This window comes from Hemicordylus capensis, chromosome 3, assembly GCF_027244095.1.
Source record: "Hemicordylus capensis ecotype Gifberg chromosome 3, rHemCap1.1.pri, whole genome shotgun sequence".
NCBI lineage: Eukaryota > Metazoa > Chordata > Lepidosauria > Squamata > Cordylidae > Hemicordylus > Hemicordylus capensis.
The window spans coordinates 59429624-59449167 of record NC_069659.1 but is presented as its reverse complement, the minus strand read 5'-3'; positions in this window follow the sequence as shown (position 1 = coordinate 59449167).

The following is a 19544-nucleotide window of genomic DNA, read 5'->3' as shown; positions in this document are numbered from 1 at the left end:
GAGTTGTGGGCATTAATAGCTTTTGCTAGTAGGTATAACAAGGAAGAGGGTGGAGAAACGTCACCTAAGCACTTTGGCAACCTGATATAATAACCCTTCATGGATTCAGTGAAGAAATTCATGCAAAACAGAGCCATGTGTGAGCTAATAAAGCTAGAGTTGAGGATTTTGGAAGTGCCTGAAAGCTGTTACCATAACTCATCCTTCCATTAATCTGTCACATACAATAGTCTTGCTCTGTCACTGGAAAACAAGAGATTTATAGGCCTCTGTAGGAAGAAATAAAGCCCTGGGGCAACTGGATGTTAGCAGGCTTGTGCAGATTGGAATGAATGAATGAATTCACTGTAAGTCAACTTCCCTTCAGACCTATGAAAGGGGATAAAAGCAAAGCAGGGCATCGCCTGAGATCTTCTTATCGGCAGAATTGTTTCTTACTTCTCCTATTCTTCTGAGATAGCTGGAAGTAGTAAAGATGGGCTGCATTCTCACAACCAGAGCAGTCACACGATCGATGAGCCTTACATGCTCCCATGGAACACGTGAGAATCCAGGATTTCTGGGCAATCCCACTTTAATTGCTGCTGTTAACCTGCATTTAACTGGGATCGCTAACTATATCTTGGTTAGTGATCCCAGGTAAATACTGGCTAACCACAGTGATTTAACTAGGATTGTCGAAAAATTCCAGTCAGTATTCCTTCTAAGAGGGATTCCCAGATATTGTTGACTACAACTCCCATAATCCCCAAGCACAGGCTATTGAAATTGGGGATGCTGGAAGTTATAGGCAACAACATCTGGGAATACCTGTTAGAGGGAACACTGCTTATAGCACACTCCACATGACAGGAGCACATGAGCATCGGCAATTGCAGTTAACTTTCACCACAATAGTTCTGGTCATGAGAATGCGGCCATAGTTGTGCAAATCAGTTTACCCCTACTCAGATTTTCTGACTACAGCATGATCTTTTTTTTAGTTATTATTCTGAATGAACCTATATAAAATAATCAATTTCTCTAGGTAGAGAATTCTTTGTATATACTCCACTTTTACCAGCAATTTTATCCCACGTTCACATATAGCATTCAGTTTTTGAATGCTATAGTGATCATGCTTTGAAGCAAATCCCATTCCATCTGCTGCAAATTTACATCTAAATTCCCATTTATCAAGCACTGAGGACAGAATGCTTTGCTAAGTACAGACAAATCCAGCTCCCCACAGTGCTGAATTTTGTGAAATGAGAGTGGCATCTCCCCTGGTTACACCATTAGGTTTTGCAATCCTGCAATATCAACACCACGGTAACACTGATAAACTAACCATGGAGTGGGGTGGGGGCAAAGACACTCCTTGCCCAAAGCTCTCCTTATTCTAGGGCTGGCCCCAATCCTAGTTATAACAAACAGAAATCTGATAAAATTCATGGGCATGTAGATCATTTGCAATACCTTGTCTCTATCAATTATCCAGTCGTATACACCGCTCTCACACTCCCTATTCATATACACATCACTCATGTACTTCATTTACACTTCTTAGTCACACACTTTTAACCCCTTCCCCATGGGGGGGGGAGAGAGAGAGAGAGAGAGAGCACCCCTTAAAGACCAAACTATCCTGAGGTAAGGTGAGGTGCCTCACTCCAGGGCAATTTAATAAATTTTTATCACTTTGCCAAGAGGAAAGGAAAACCTTGCCACACATCATGTGGAGGTGTCAAGTGAAATGTGCAGTTCATGGGTCAGTTGTAGAGATGCCCTGGTTTGAAGTTCAGCTTTTAAACGTGAGAAGAGAAGATCCGTATCTGCTCCTCCTCCAATTGACACAACTTCCTGCTGCTGCAGCTCACTTTTAAAGGTGCCCAAGCTGAGCTTTGAATCAGTGCACGAATCTCAGTTGTGCACATCCCTAGTTACCTGCAAATTACCACCTTCACACTGCAGACTTTTCACTCTACATAGACTGCTGGTTACACATTTTCCCACACATACATTACTCATTTATCATTCACACACACATACACACATGTGACACTCACACTCTTTAACATTTTCAACACATGATCATAGTCATATTGTATAACATGAAGATTTTATATTGGTCTTCTGGAATGCCATCTTGGGCAAGAGCTATTAAGATTTTCTCTTGAAACCCGTATAAGGGTTCTTGGTTGGTTCTGGGCATGTTTCCAGTGATATATTTATTTATTTGATTTCTATACTGCCCTTCCAAAAATGGCTCAGGGCAGTTTACACAGAGAAATAACAAATAAATAAGATCGAACCCTGTCCCCAAAGGGCTCACAATCTAAAAAGAAACATAAGACAGACACCAGCAACAGCCACTGGAGGTATTGTGCTGGGGATGGATAGGGCCAGTTACTCTCCCCCACTAAATAAAGAGAATCACCACATTAAAAGGTGCCTCTTTGCCAAGTTAGCAGGGGTTAGCAGGGGTTATATGACAATATAAATACAAGTAGGTGCATAACAAGTGAAGAAGCCTTTTTGACAGGCAACCAAAAATTATAGATAAAAGACTCTGGTGTCAAGTAACAGTCCTCCTATTAAAAGACATGGAGACTGCAAGAGAAAAGTTGAGATCAGCAACAGAATGTCCAAGTAATTCAGCTTCTTAAATGTATTCAAAAGAAGGTGCCCTCTCCTTTTACTACTTTCTGAGGAGCAATGCAACAACACATTGAAGCAAATAGGATTCGAGATTGAGGTCTGGGTGGGCAAATAAAACAATGGAAGTCCACTTCAGAGGCAGTTTATTTTCCAAGAGTTTAAGCACCTGAGATGCTATTGGTTCTCTAATGTATATGCTACAAACAATGCTGACCTCTACGAAAGAAACAAAGCCATCGGCAATCTTGCAGAAAATAGCTTTATCAGGACAATTAGATTACTGAATGACTATTTGAGTGGCTTTTGCCAAAGTTCAGAGTGTGTCACTAAGCAGTTATTAAGCAACTTTCATGCAGACTCTGTTGGAAAACATTTTCAAGAAGCAATGGCTATTTTATAAATAGTGCAGAGAGAACAGGTGAATTCAAAATAAAGGCAGAAAGAAGCTTTAGAAAGTGATGAGGAATTGATTTTCTCTGAGATGCAGGCCTTGTCCAAATGTTTTTGCCAAGGAAATTATTTCCTGATGATTTATCAACACTCTGATATATATATTTTTTAAGTCTCACCTACTGGTTGGCCTTTTTGTATTATCCACTGAAAGTTTTTGTTCCTTTTCTTTTTCCTCACCAACATAAAATGAATGGTGAGATGACCAGCACTCATACACTATCCACAGAAAAACATTCCTTGAGTTCATTGAACTGCATGGGGAGGTGGTTTTCTAGAGCCTGTGACTTAAAGCCAAGGTTACTTACTCCTCCATTACTGCTCAGAGCAGAACTAAGGATTATACTCAGCATGGGTCTACTCTACAGCCCAAAACAGCATTTCTATGTCAATCTGTAATATGTAGGATCATTTGCCCCTTGTCATGGTGAGATCACATTTTGGGTTATCCTAGCCACATGCTAGATAACTGGCTAAAGCTTTTAGTGGAGAGAAAACATATAAGTGATGACATGGGAGAAATGAGCCTACATTTTAAAGGGCAGAGGGAGGGAACTTGACATGAGGGTGTTATTTGGAGGGGACACTCCAGTGTCAAGGGGTGGAGAGCCAGTCCTGTGGTAGCAAGCATGAATTGTTCCCTTTGCTAAGAAGGGTTTGCCTTGGTTGGCATTTGGACGGATGACTAAATGTGAGCACTATCTTCTGTAAAATATTCCCCTTAGGGGATGGGGCCATAGCTTAGTGGTAGAACATCTGCTTGCATGCAGGAGGTCCCAGGTTCACTACCTGTGGCATCTCCAAGTAAGACTGGGAAAGACTCCTGCCTGAAAGCTTGGAGAGTTGCTGTTAGTCTATGTAGACCATACTGAGCTAGATGGACTAATGGTCTGACTCAGTATAAGGTAGCTTCCTATGTTCTCAAGTATAATATTTATAAATTTCTTTGTAATATTTCTAGGCCACTCCCACCTTATTATATTTTAAAATATAATAATATATCATCTTAATGAATGAGCAGTTCATATGGGAGTAGGCAGTCCTTCAGATACTGTTATGGTACCAAGATGCATTGGGCTATATACAGGTAGGTAAACATCAGCGCTTTTTAATTGTACCTAGAATCAAATAGGAAGTCAGTGAAGGTCTTTTAATACTGATAAGATGTTTTCAACAGCCAAAACCAGACAGTAGCCTGGACACCATATTCTGAACCAATATGTAGTTCTGCCTCAAGAAATCTGATGTGCTTAAGGTAGTGAACTGAATTAAGCAGTGTGAGTAGAAGCTACTGATTTTCAGATCCCCATGGAGTGACAGATGCCATACGGCAAAGGTTTAAACATCTATTGTGTGGTTTGCAGGTTGTCTTCTGTGGTTCCAAGAAGTCATTTGAATGTTTTCCATGCTGCATGCTGAAGGAATGGTGCAAAATCAAGCTGTCAACTGCCACAGAGTTTGAGATGTAGCATGATGTGTTCAAAGGATAAGGCATGGGGAAGTACTTGGTAGCAAAATGATCAGTATACCAGTAAAGATAAATATAGGTTGCCAAACCTGTGCAATGCTTTAGATGGGTCACCTTTCTTCAGTTCGAGCAGGGGTTCCCAACTTGTGCTACTTCAGATGCTGTTGAACTACAACCCCCCATCATTCCCAGCCACAATAAATTATTGCTGGGGATGATGGAAATTGTCGTTCAGCAACATCTGGAGTACCACAGATTAGGAACCCCTGAGTAAGAGACATTGAAAGGACAAGTGATGACTTATTTTTCACCGATAACTGTCTTATTTCTCATGCTTCTTGAACATAGTGCTGTTGAACAACATATACACCCCCGCAAAAAAAAAAAAAAAGATTCTAGTACTGAAAGGATGAAATAAGATGAATAATTACTTCATTATCCTATTAGCAATGCTAAGGAAAGTTTACTAAGTTTCAACATTTTCTAGCATTTTGCATATGTTCCAGGGATGTTTCACAGAATACTTATTTTGACCATGCAAGCAAACTCAATTCATGAAGTTTACATAATACATGTATCAGCTACTCACAGATAATCAGGGGCAATCCCTGTGATAACAGAGGCTGAAGAAGAGGTCATGGCATATGAGTGAATTTCTGCTTATTATATGCACAACCATCTTGTCCACACATCTTCCCTGAAATTAGCAGGCCTCAAAATGGTCAGGCCTTATATGTTAAATATGAAAAATCTAGTTTTCTGGCCTTCCTTTTTTCTGACTTAACATCCCTGTTCACAGGCAACAATAAGCAACTCCCACTTTCAGAGATGTGGGGGCTTCAAGGACAGATGTGTGAATAGTACAATGTTTCATCTATCTTAATAGAAGTGGTAAGGTGCAGGATGTGAAGCCATGGGCAGGAAAGTGCGTGTATTGTTTGGGTGGTGGACAGCCACTCAGGAAGGTCGTGGCTGTGACCGTCACCACAATAGCAGCTTTATCACATTTCCCCCATGCTGCTATCCAGAGTGAAACATTGCCCTAATTCTGAACTGACTACATTTGCCCTTAGTGATGTCACAATGCCAGATCTGATGGCTGTTTTGCCAATGCAGGATCATCAAGTTCACAATGTGATCCCTGACTATGTATGGCCATGTTGTGTGGAAGAAGCAGAATTTTCTGTGGGGAAAAGGGCACTGAAGTGAATGGGCTATGAACAGGTACAAAAAAAGTTAAGTATTTGGGACTTCTGGGAGAACATTAGGCCCTCCATTCATGCTGAAAATGTTTGAGAACATTATGTGCCCTAATTATGCAGTGACCCACTGTTTATTAAATATATTTCTATGTTTGAGTTCATTGTTTTTTCAGGAATCATGGGGTGCAGAAGAGTTGATGTTGGATGGATCTAATTCTTTTTCTTCAAATGTGTAATGAGGGTGTTTGAGGAGAAGTTTGAAGGGAGGCTTAACCATCCTTATATCCACTTCTATACAGGTTGTGAGCTCAATAGTCCCCATATTTGAGAAATAAGCTTTAACAGTTTTATCTAAATTTCAGAATTGTGATTTGTTCCTGATCAGTGTCTCTCTTCCCTCTCTAGGTATGCAATCTCAGATTTCTGAGCTTTGGAGTAAACTTAGTAATTATGTTACAAATTTGATGGCTCGCTACGCCCTGGCATTTTTGATGAGCTGGTGATTTTAATGCAAGATTGAGTGTAAATGATTATGAGTTGTACACAAAATTTCAAACATTCCCTCCTGTTATGGATGACTCTCCATTAGCTTATACTTAGTTATTTAAGGACCTAAGATGTTTGTATGTATGTATGTATTTATTTTTATTTAACTTATTTTTATACTGCCTAAAACTCATGTCTCTGGGTGATTTACAACAAGCAAGCAAGCAAACAAACAAACAGAAAAACTTAAAACATTAGTTAAAATAAATGACAACAGAAAACTTAAAACATTAGTTAAAATAAAATAAATAATACAGTAAAAGTTAAAACATTACCATACTTTAAATTTTAAAACATTTTAAAACAGGGTTAAAACTGTTAAAACAATATTTAATTAAAAGCCTGGGTGAATAGATGCATCTTAAAAGGCTGGTTCTTATTTCAGCAGGGAACACATTCCAAAGCTATGGGGAGAAAGCCCATTCCTGAGCAGCCACCAGACAAGCTGGTGGCAACTGCAGACAGACCTCTCCTGATGATCTCAATGGTGGGGTTCATAACAAAGATTTTCTCTTAAATACCCAGGGCCTAAGCCATTTAGGGCTTTATAGGTAATAACCAGCACCTTTTATTTTGCCTGAAAACAGCAACAGCAGCCAGTGTAGCTCTTTCAATACAGGAGTAATATGGTCTCTCTAAGATGGCCCAGAGACTAACCTGGACCACATTCTGTACCAATTGTAATTTCTGGACTACACGCAAGGGCAGCCCCACATAGACTGCATTGCAGTAATCCAGCCTAGAGGTTACCAGCATATGTACCACTGTTCTGAGGTCATTTATCTCAAGAAAAAAATGCAGCTGGCGTATCAGCTGAAGCATAGAAGGCACTTTTGGCCACTGCCTCAACGTGGGACACCAGGGAGAGGCTCAGATCCAGAAGTACCCCCAGACGGCATACCTGTTCCTTCTGAGGAAGTTAGACCCGATCCAGAACCGGCATATCAAACTCATCTCCTGAATTTCGACCCTGCACAGAGAGTACCTGTCTTATCTGGATTCATTCTCAGTTTGTTATATATTGGGCAGCCCCTCCCCCTCCTTCCCAGGAGTACAGAAAGACCAGTGTTCCCTGAGAGGAAGGCAAGAAAGGAGGCACCCAGGCCAGGGGAGAGCATAACATCAGCCCCCATAGAGACCAGCTCTGGCCTGTGAGGACTGTTGGGGCACCCCTCCCCCACCTTCCCAGGGGTAGGAAATACCCGTGCACCCTGAGAGAAAGGCAAGATAGGAGGCACACAGGCCAGGGAGCTCTTGTCCTCAGCTCTTGAAAAGACCAACAGCCTGAGGTAATGTTTTATTAATCTGTTATTTGCTTCTTTTAATATTGTAAACCACTTTGGGTGCCTTTGTCAAGGCAGTGCCATAAATCTGTTAGCTTGGCTAGCCCAACAGGATTTACCACCCCCTTCAGTACTCCCCGGTGAGTTAACAGAAAGTGGCAGCGGAACTGCACGAATGAAAAATAAAAGGCTCACAAAGAAAAACAGTAAATGAATTAAATCCCCTGAACTGAACTAGGTACCCCCCTCTAACAATAACTGAGTAATAAGTGAAAAGAAAACACAAAGCAAGGAATGAAAACAGCGAAGGACAACAGAAGCAAGGAATTAACAGAACAAAGCAGGAAAGCATAAACAAGGCTAACTGGAACACAGACAAAGTTTTGGAATTCAAATAGGACACTGTCTGTGGCCAGCAAAAGTTGCAAACAGCATCTGAGCAAGTGAGAGACTGCTAAATATATATGGCTGAAGAGAACCAGCAGTCAATCAGGTTTCCCTGAGTCAGCACTTCAGCTTCCTCTCTTGTGATCTCCTGCACCTGTGTGACCGCCGCTGAGCTTGCCTCTTGAGACGCCTTCTCAAGACAGGTGAAATCCCAGGCTCCTCCCCATCAGAAAACATGTCTGGCAGCTGTTGCGAATCCTCAGCTCCAGAGTCTGGTCTCCCCGCCAAATCCTGTTGCTGTGCCTCTGAGCCCTCACTAGCAGGTGAATCCTCCTGCTCTGACTCTTCTGAGTCAGACGTCTTAGCCATGACAGGCAGAAAGGTGTTATAAAAATGTAGTAAATAAATAAATCCCTCATCCAGCCCTTTATCACCTCCAGGAAGGCATTTAGGGAAGTTATGCCCTCTCCCAATGATGTTGACATGGAGAAGTAGATTTGAGTGTCATCAGCATACTGATAGCACCCTGCACCAAATCTCCTGATGATCTGTCCCAGCGGCTTCATATAGATGTTAAACACCATCGGAGACAATATGGAGCCCTGAGGGACACCATACAAAAGTTCAGATTTTGAAAGTCTCCAAGGCACACCATCTGGGAGCTGCCTGAGAGGTAGGAGTAGAACCACTGCAAAGCAGTGCCTCCCACTCCCAACCCCCTCAGATGCTCCAGAAGGATACTATGGTCGACAGTATCGAAAGCTGCTAAGTAGTCCAAAAGGACCAACAGAGTCACACTTCCTCTGTCACAATTCCTAATTGGAGATCATCCATCAGGCTTACCATGGCATTCTCTACCTCACAGCCCACCCAAAAGCCAGTTTGAAATGGGTCAAAAATAATCAGTTTCCTCCAAGACCGTCTGGAGCTGGGAAGCCATCACCCTCTCAATTACCTTGCCTAGTCACGGAAGGTTGGAGACAGGCCTGTAGTTGCTCAACTCTGAGAGATCTAAGGTAGGCTTCTTCAGAAGTGGTCTAATGATTGCCTCCTTAGGACAAGGAGGCATCCTGCCTTCCCCCAGAGAAGCATTTATAATCTCTACCAGGCCTTTTACAACAACCCCCCTGTCAGATAGTATAAGCCATGTTGGACAAGGGTCAAGAGAACAGCATTCCTATCAGCATTCCTATCAGCTTAGTCACACCATTCCTATCAGCTCATCCACATCCTCAGGAGTCACAAACTGGAACTGATCCAACTTAACCACAAAAGAGGAGTCGCTTGGACACCTCCACATCAGACACTGAAGTAATTATGGAGACGGAATCTAAGTCAGCCTGAATACAAGAGATTTCCCCCACAAAGAATTCATTAAACACGTCACAGCAGGTAATTGATGGTTCCAGATTCTGATTCAAGGGAGTAGGGGCACATACTAGCCCTCTCACAAACCTGAACAACTCTGACGGATGTGAACTTGCGGATGCAATACAGGCAGAAAAGAATTGCTTTTTTGCCGCATGTATCGCCTGAGCATAGATCTTCAAATGTGCTCTATGTTGCAATCTGTCGGAGATTGCAATTATGCAGGTCTCTGTTTAGCTTAAACATTTAATAACATAGATCCCTATTTACTGAATGGTGCAATTAAGGAGGATTATCTGGCTGAATTCACCTACTGGAGCACTGGCTGGTTCAGTACCTTAGACTATGCATTGATCTCTCATGATTTGGTTCCCTTGGTGGATCATTTTAAAATTATTCCCTGCCTAGAAAATGATCATTTTCCTTTTTCTCTAAGTCTGAGGCTCCTTTGTACCCATATGGCAGACTCATTAGAGTATAAGAGGTTAGGCCCCCACAGATACATTGGTTAGAACGGATGGAGTTGGATATTTCCTCCTTATTAAACTCAGAAACTTTTTTTTACAAATTTGTACTGCAATTGTTTTATTTGTTTAGGAGGTTGATATACTAGCTCATTATGATAAACTTCAGCAAGTTATTTGCTCTTTTTAGGCTCCTCTTACAACACAAAACTGTGAACAAATACCATCTCTAAAGAGTGGTTTGATTCAGAGTCTTACGCAGCAAAGCAAATGCTTATTAGGGCCTTCACCAAATATAGGAGCAATCCAGCAGTTATGTCATACCAAGAGCTGCTGTTACTGAAGGCACAGTATAGATTATTGATTATAAGAAAGAAGATAATTGCTTTTAGGTTGGCCAGGCAGAAACTAATTTTAGTTAGGAAGTCAAAGAGTTCTGCCGTGTGTTGGCATCTAGTAGCTAGGAAACCGTCCTGTGGTCTAACCCATTTAGAATGCCATATTCCAATTTTGCTGCTGAGGCTTCAAATTCTTTTGCCTTGAACCTTGAGATTCACACTCTCCCAGAGTGGCCTTCTGTCACTGTTTCTGGAGTAACCTCTCTGATAAGACAATTAAAATCAGGAAAAGCTTCTAGCAGTGACTTAATTCCTTCTGACCTAATTAAAAGTAATTTAGACTGGTGGGCTCCTGTAGTGGCTTCATTTATTACTTATATTAATCAGACTGCCCACATACCTGATTAAAATGGTGCTTGGCTATAATAATCCATATCTTTAAAAAGGGCAATTTAGATGATCCTGGTAATGATTGCCCCATAAGCTTGTTGAACATTATTAGTAAGATCTTTGCACACCACATGAATGAGAAATTGTTGGATTGGGTTGAGTCAGAGGGAATTATTGTGATAGAACAAGCTGGTTTTAGGTCTGGTTGTTCTCCCTTACAGCAGTGTTTGATACTTCAGTATCTGGTGGAAAAATACACTTGGAATCCACATCTGGCTTTATATGCCGCTTTTGTAGATACCTGTTTTGCATTTGACTCCATTTCCTAAGAGATTCTATGGAGTAGTCTTAATGCATCTACTATTGATAAGAGACTGCTCTTGCTTATCTATAAATTATATGATAATGCTCATCTAAAGGTTAGTGCACTTCTGGCGGTTTATCTAAATCGATTTCCTCTTATAGAGGAGTTAAGCTAGGGCGCATTTTAGCTCCCCTCTTGTTTAATTATTATATAAATACTATTGTTGAACATTTAAACAAACTAGAATTTCACCCTCCGAAATTATCCTCAAAGCATATTTCTGTCCTTTTGTACGCGGTTATTCCTGGCACGGTTATTCTTTCCCAGTCTCCGATTGGGTTAAAAAGAGCCTTAGCAGCTTTGGTCAGTTTTTGTAGGGAAAATACCTTATTTATTAATTAGCATAAGACTAAAATTATGTGGTTTGCTGAAACTAATAAAAATTATTTTGGACAATTGATAGTCATGTGATTGAGCAAGTGGATCTTTTTAAATGTTTGAGTACGATTTTTCATTTTAAAGGTAGTTCATTTTAAAGGTAGTTTCATTTTAAAGGTATTTTGAACCCCCATAAAGAATACATGAAACAGAATGTGCAACGAAGTTCCTCAGCCATTTTGGCTTTTTATAGATCTAAATGTGGACAATTTATCCCTGCTGTGGTTAGACTATATGAATCTAAGGCTCTTGCTCAGTTGCTTTGTGAACTCAGATTCTCCCGCATCAAGACATGGGATCTCTTGAGGTTATTCAACCAAAGTTTTTGAGGATTTTGTTCCAGGTCCCCTGGTGTGTATCTAATGCTGTCATACATTTGGAGTCAGGTATGCACAGGGTGGAAGTCAGAGCTTGGACGTTAATCTGTAATTTTTGGCTAAAACATTTTCTCTTTCCTAAAGGCCTAATCAACCTGTTATTATCAGATAGTTTTCACTCTAGCTGGAGATCCTCTAATGAGGCCAAATTACATCATTTTGGTTTTTCTTCCTTGCCTTATTACTGGATTGGGGCTACCAGCGAGCTAAACTTGCTCTCAAGCAGAGGATATTGGATGTGGCTTATCAAGAAGAACAGACTCATCTATCTGATAGATCTGTTTATGGTCTGCAATTATTTGAGGTTTTGCTTGCCGGATAATTAAATTTGCATGTAGTTCCTAAATATAGGAGAATATACTCTTTAGCTTGCTTCAATGCACTCCCATCTGTGGTACTGGAGAGCAGGTACAAAAAAGTTCCTTATTAAGTATCTTTTTGCCCATGTGGTGATTAAGTGGTTGAGGCAATTACCAATATTTTACTATATTGTAAATGTTATGACTTTCAGGTTGCTCTTATTGTTCCACATATTAAAAAATTGTTCTGGCCATTCAGATGAATCCTGTATTAGTTATTTACTGTTTAATTGAGATGCTGAGGTTACATACAATGCGGCCAGATTTCTTTTGTCTGCTAATAGGATCAGGCAGGTTATCTTCTACAGCCCCTCAACATTTTTGCATTATAATTGTTGGATGTAGTCTGTTATACTTTGATTTTTTAAATTTTATTTTTTATAGTTTGATGTATATTTCCCCCCCGGTCAGTGACCAAATAAAGAATGAATGAACCCTAATTATGATTGTTGTACTCAAGTAGGGATGTGCACAAAACCAGTTCGCCTGGTTTGGTTTGAATTTGAACTGGGTTCGAAGCAGGAGGGAGTGGTTCAGTTTTGGTTTTGTTCGAACCACCCCGGTTCAGTTTGAATTCGAACCGGTTTGAACCAGTTCTAACCGGTTTGAACAGGTTCAGACACCCAAAAATTGGTAGGATGGTAGCTGGCACCCTGGGGTACCTGTCACCCAAACCCCAAAGCAATCGGACACTCATACGATTTTTCATGAATTTTTGAAAATTGTTATTATTTATTTCTCATAGGATAAAATGGGACTCCAACCAGCCCATTATTCCTTATTGTGGAGCTCCCATGGGTGCCAAAACCACACAAACACTGAAGAAATAAGACACCCCTATGATTTTTAATGAATATTTGAAATATTTTTAATTATTTTTCTCATAGAGTATAATGGGAACCGAACCAGTCCATATCCCCTATTTTGGAGCACCTAGGGGCACAAAAGCGGGGTGGGTGGTAGACAGACAGGGGTGCCTACCACCCACAAAACCCCAAGGCAATTGGACACTCCTCTGATAATTGGTGAATTGTTAAAGTATTTTTGAATTACTCATAGAGAATAATTAGGATTGCAGCAAATGTATAGCTTCACGTCGGGGGGAAAGGTGTGTCGTAGAGTGGAGTGTGGTGGGTGGTAGTTCCTAGGGTGGGCAAGGAAGCTATCAGAATTATTTGAAAGGAATTGGGCAAAGGGGTGATTTTTAAGTGATTTTTGAAGTTTACGCGTCTTTAAGGTTTTTCTCCATAAAGAAGCATGGAAGTGTCAGCAAATGTATAGCTTCACGTCGGGGGCAAAGGGGTGGCCTAGAGCAGTGTGGGGTTGGTGGTAGTGCCAGGTAGGGGCAAGGAAGCTACCTGAATTTTTTCAAAGGATTTGGGCAGAGGGCTGATTTTTCGTGAATAATTTTCAAAAATTCATAAAAAATCGTACGAGTGTCCGATTGCTTTGGGGTTTGGGTGACAGGTACCCCTGGGTGCCACCTACCATCCTCCCAATTTTTGGGTGTCCAAACCAGTTCAAACCAGTTCGAATCACACCACCCCCTGGTTCGGTTCAAATTCGAACCTGCAGCTCGAACCTGATGGCTAGTTTGGTTCAAATTCGAACCTCCGAACCACCCGAGTTCGAAATCGAACCAGTTCACCCATCCCTATATTCAAGCTTGTTTTATAGTTGCTTCCTTAATACACACAAAGAAAAATAGATGGATTTAACGAAAGGCTTATTCAGCAACAACTTCATTTTCTCCTTCTCCTTCCCTCTTTTCCTTTCTGGCTCTACCCCCCCCCCCCCCACTCTCTACAGGATCCCCAGTGGGACACATTTCTAAACAGCAAAATAACTAGATAGAATACAACAAATCCTTCCCCTTTATAACAATGAAAAATTCAATTAATTTAAAATTTAGTAACACACCTTGAAATATTTTATGTGGTCTCCTGTCACACACACTTCTCCTAAGTGTCTTTCACTAATCTGTTCATTCTTTCTACTAAGCCATTTCCTCGAGGATGGTATGAGGAAATAGTCTTGTGTCTCATGGTTCTGCAAGTATTGCTCCATTTCAAACTAGGCAAGCTGCATCCCATTGTCAATCAATAGTTCTTTAGGAAGACCTCATTGCACAGCCATGAACTGAATCACCTTTGTTTATGGTAATGTTGTCAGCAAATGAAACTTCTGGCCACCTGGAATAGTAATACACCATCACTGTAATTAATGCTTTTTCTTTCTTTCTTTTTTGCGGATTGGTTATCAAAAGGCCTCATTATATCCATCTTTCATCATCCATTATACTCCATCTTTGCCTTCTGGGATCTCCTCTTGGCCTGGAATTTAAGATAAACAATAAGATAAACAATCTTAAGATAAACAATCTGACCATAAACTGAAATTTCTGCCCCACAAGTAAGTCTTGAAGTGCCTCAATGCCCAGAACCATTCTAGAGCAACATTTTAAATGACACAGTACATCTTCTTTGAAGCAAAGGCAACTGTAACTTTTCTGTCCACTTTTTTCTGGGTCAAGACAGCACCCAGACCATATCCAGAAGGATCAGCGGTTAAAATAGTGTGCCTATTTAAAATAGTGTGCCTAATAGTCTGCAAACTAGCCTTGCAGGATGCATCCCAGTTAAATGCTATATTCTTTTTAAAAAGAAGATGCAATGGAGCAACTTTAGAGGCAAACTGGCTAGCAAATTTTGAGTAATATTCACAGAGTCCTAGAAATGAGTGAAGTGCATCCTTGTTGTGTGTCTCTGGTGCTTCCTGAATAGCTTTCACCAAGTCTGTATTATTATTATTTATTTATTTATTTACACAGTCAGACAGGTGTTATTGACTGGTTTGTTTTATCCAGACATCGAGTCCTTCCCAAGGACCTAGGATGGCTGAATTTTATTGTCAATGTTGTTGCTGTTGTTATAGATATCATCGCAGAATACAGGCTGTTCCCAGTAAAGCTGCTTTTTGTAATTGGCTGATGGTGATTTCTGTGGCCCCTATGGTGTTGAGGTGCTCTTCAAAGTCTTTTGGAACTGCACCCAGGGCACCAAATACCACTGGGATTATTTGGGTCTTTTTCTGCCACAGCCTTTCAATTTCAATTTGTAGATCTTTGTATTTGGTGATTTTTTCTATTTCTTTTTCTTCTATTCTGCTATCCCCTGGTATTGCTATGTCGATTATTTTGACTTGTTTTTCTTTCTTCTCGACTACAGTAATATCTGGTGTATTGTGTGGCAGATGTTTATCTGTTTGTAGTCGGAAGTCCCATAATATTTTTACATCATACTTTTCTTCAACTTTTTCAATTTGATGGTCCCACCAATTCTTGGCTACAGGTAGCTTGTATTTTTTGCTGATGTTCCAGTGTATCATCCCTGCTACCTTGTCATGCCTTAGTTTGTAGTCAGTCTGTGTGATCTTTTTACAACAGCTTATTAGGTGTTCCATGGTTTCATCTGCTTCTTTACAAAGGCGGCACTTGCTGTTTGTTGTTGACTTTTCTACTTTTGCTCTTATTGCATTTGTTCTTAGTGCCTGTTCTTGTGCAGCCAGTATTAAACCCTCTGTTTCTTTCTTCAAGTTGCCATTCTTAAGCCATTGCCAGGTCTTGGTGATGTCTGATTTTCCACTTATATTGTTCAAATATTGACCATGCAGTGGCTTATTTTTCCATTTTTCTGTTCGGTTCTTGACTTGTTCTTTCTTGTAGGCCTGCTTTGTTTCACTGGTGTTGAATAGTTTCGCATTATTGACCATTTGAAGTGCATCTTCTTCACTGTCCTTGATATATTCTTCAAGGCCTCTTTTCTCCTCCTCTACTGTTTGATGGACTTGCAGCATTCGTCTTCCACCTGAGCTGCAAGGGAGGTATAGCCTATCGACATCATTGCAGGGGGGGAGGGCAGAGCATGATTGATGGTCATTATTTTCCTGGTCTTACGATCTAGCGTCTTTAGCTCTGCCTGGGTCCAGTCTATTATTCCTGCAGTGTATCTGATAACAGGTATAGCCCAGGTGTTTATGGCTTGTATGGTGTTCCCGCCATTGAGTTTGGACTTGAGGATTTTTCTAACTCTCCTGATGTATTCACTTCCAATTTTTCTTTTAACTTCAGTGTGTGCGATGTTATCCGCCTGGAGAATGCCCAAGTATTTGTAAGGTTCTTTCTCTTCCAGGTTCTTGATCTTGCTTCCATTGGGCAGTTCTATTCCTTCTGTTTTTCTTATTTCCCCTCTGTTCATTATTAATGCAGCACACTTGTCTAGTCCAAACTCCATTGCTGTATCGCTACAGAATATACGGACAGTGTTTAGCAGTGATTTGATTTCTGACTGGGACTTCCCATACAACTTCAGATCGTCCATGTACAGCAGATGGTTTATTTTACTGGATGTTTTAGATGTTTGGTATCCGAGGCCTGTTTTGTTTAGTATTTGTGAAAGTGGGGTCATGGCGATTACAAACAACAGAGGGGATAGTGAGTCCCCTTGGAAAATGCCTCTTCTAATGCTAACCTGTCCAAGTGTCTCGCCATTGATTGTTAACTGTGTACTCCACATGCTCATTGCTTTTTTTTAAATAAATATCTGAATGTTTTTGCTGACACCAGTTGTTTCTAAACATTTTAGTATCCATGTGTGAGGCAATGAATCAAAGGCTTTCTTGTAGTCAATCCATGCAACACTTAGATTGGTTTTTCTTCTCTTGCAATTTTCTAAAATCATTTTGTCAATCAGCAGCTGGTCTTTTGTGCCTCTGGTGTTCAAGCAATTTCCTTTCTGTTCAGCTGGAAGCTGTTTGTTAGTTAATAAGTGTTGTGTCACTTCATCTGCTATTATTACAGTTAATAATTTGAACATGGTTGGCAGACAGGTTATCGGTCTATAATTACTTGGAACTGCACCTTTTGCTGGGTCTTTCATGATGAGATGAGTTTTCCCAGTTGTTAGCCATTGTTCAATATCACCTCCTTGCAAAATGTGATTGAACTGTTTTGATAGTTGTTTATGAAGGCTTGTTAGGTGTTTAAGCCAAAAGCCATGCAGTTCATCGTCACCTGGAGCAGTCCAATTTTTAATTTTCTTTGCTCTTTCACTTATTAATTCTGGTGTTATTATTAGATCTTGCATTTGTTGGTTACATTTTTTGACCTCTTTCATCCAGCCTGCTTTTTTATTATAATCCATTGGATTGTCCCATAATTTCCCCCAGAATTGCACTGTTTCTTCTTTATTTGGTGTTTCTAGGTTTCTTGCAGTTTCTCCTTCTATGCTTTGGTAGAAACGTCTCTGATTCGACTAGAATTGGGGATTCTGCCTGTGTTGTGTAGTTCTGGCTTCATATCTGCTAATCTTCTTTGACACTGCTGTTATTTGCTGCTTTATTATTTTCAGGACTTCTCTCATTTTCCATGAATCTCGGTGGTATTTTTGGATCAGATACTGTTTGGTGTTTTCATTCTTCAGCTTCTTGTCTTTCATATCTTTCAATTTACTAGCATCTGATCTAAGCCTGGAGAGTTTATTTTCTAATCTAATCTTCCATTTAGGTGATGTACTACTTTCTTTTTTTACAGGTCCATTGATCTTATATCCGAGCTCTTGTCTTGTTATTGTTGCTGCACTGTTCATTAGTTGGTTTGTTTCTTGCAAATTCTTGGTTGTTATTTCTGCAAGTGCAGCATTGACATCTTTTAATACCTGAGCAAGTTGTTTTTTGGCAACTGTTTTTAGAGCTGGAAGTCGAACCCTGGTGGTTGTTTGGTTCTTGTGCTCAGTTATTTTTTGCTTTAGTTCTTGTTGCTTTTCTGTTCAATGGCATTTGGGTTTTTGAGGTGAAGTCAAAGGGGAGGTTGCATGGTTTTGATTTTGAAACAGTTCAGCAATGGTGGTATCCTCTATTTCCAACAGCTCCTCCACCTGCGCCTGAGCAACTGCTTCAGTTGGTGGTAATTCTTCTTCCATATCTTGAGCCTGTGTTGCTCTTTGCAGTTCTTCCTGCTCAACTCCTGTGAATACTTTATTTCTTATTATGAATCTTCTCTGGTCTGCTAGCCTTTGTCCTGTTATTTCTGTATCTGGATGCTTCTCTTTCCAAATTTGGTACATTCTTTTTAAATAACCTCTTCTAGTTGGACTAGACTTGTAATAGCAGATCATTATTTTCTTGTTGGCATTTTCCGTATATTTTTTTCCAGTTAAGCGGCGTTTCTTCCAGTAAACTTGCAGTCTTCAGCCCTGGTTGCTCAACTGATGATCCTGAGTCCTGTAGCTCACTTGCCACCAGATGTCCAGGGACTCCAGTACCTGGTGTGGTCCTTGTTGACCCGGGTGACGACCGATCCGGTATAGATTTATAAAAGTTACGTCTCTCCATATTGTTGATGGGAGAGGCACTCTTTGTCTGGCTCCTCTGGTGAGTCCTGTCCAGTATGGTTGGACCTCTGGCATAGCTCTCACCTTCCTCAGAGCACGCAAGCCCCACAACCACACCAAGGTAGTGCCTATTAGTGCCTATTAATTAGTGCCTATTAATAGGGCATTATTATTATTATTATTATTATTATTATTATTATTATTATTACATTTATATCCCGCTCTTCCTCCAAGGAGTCCAGAGTGGTGTACTACATACTTGAGTTTCTCTTTCACAACAACCCTGTGAAGTAAGTTAGGCTGAGAGAGAAGTGACTGGCCCAGAGGCACCCAGCTATTTTCATGGCTGAATGGGGATTTGAACTCAGGTCTCCCCGGTCCTAGTCCAGCACTCTAACCACTACACCATGCTGTCTTTTGGGGATGTATGCCACTCTGAAATATTGTGTGTCCCAATTACATCACCGAGTGTGTGCAAAACTGACATTTCTCTGTAGAGACAGTAAGTCCATGTTATTGGAGGTTTCATAAGACTATTCTCAATTTAGCATCATGCTCCTCAATGGTTTTGTCAAACACTAAAATGTCATTCTGAAAGTTAGTTATGCCATACATCCAAATATTGCATGTATCATTCTCTGAAATACCAAAGGTACAGAGGCTAATCCAAAGGGCAGTCTTTTGTATTGGAAAAAGACCCTCTGGGTAATGAAGGCTTTGTATTTGCAAGAACTTTTGAAGATTTTGATGATAGGCTGAAGACGTCCGAAGTTGTGATCACTGAGGCCTCTTTCAGAGTAAGCAGCATTTTATCAATATTGGGTAATGGATGACAATCCACTACCATGTTGGAGTTTTCATCTCTTCAGTCTATGCAGATTTGAAGTGCAATGTTTGATTTCTGCACTGTAACAATGGGAGAGACCCATTCTGATGGATCAACAGGCTCTATGATGTCAGCATGCTGCAGTCTTAAGAGCCCCTCTTTAAGTTGTTGGCATAATGCTATGGCTACATTCCTCACTTTATGTAGTACAGTTATTGCATTTGTCTTCATCCAGAATTTATGTTTGAAATGTATGGCAGTGAAATGAATGGAGTATCAGCAGAATGTCCGAGAAATCAGCAATCATATCAGCAT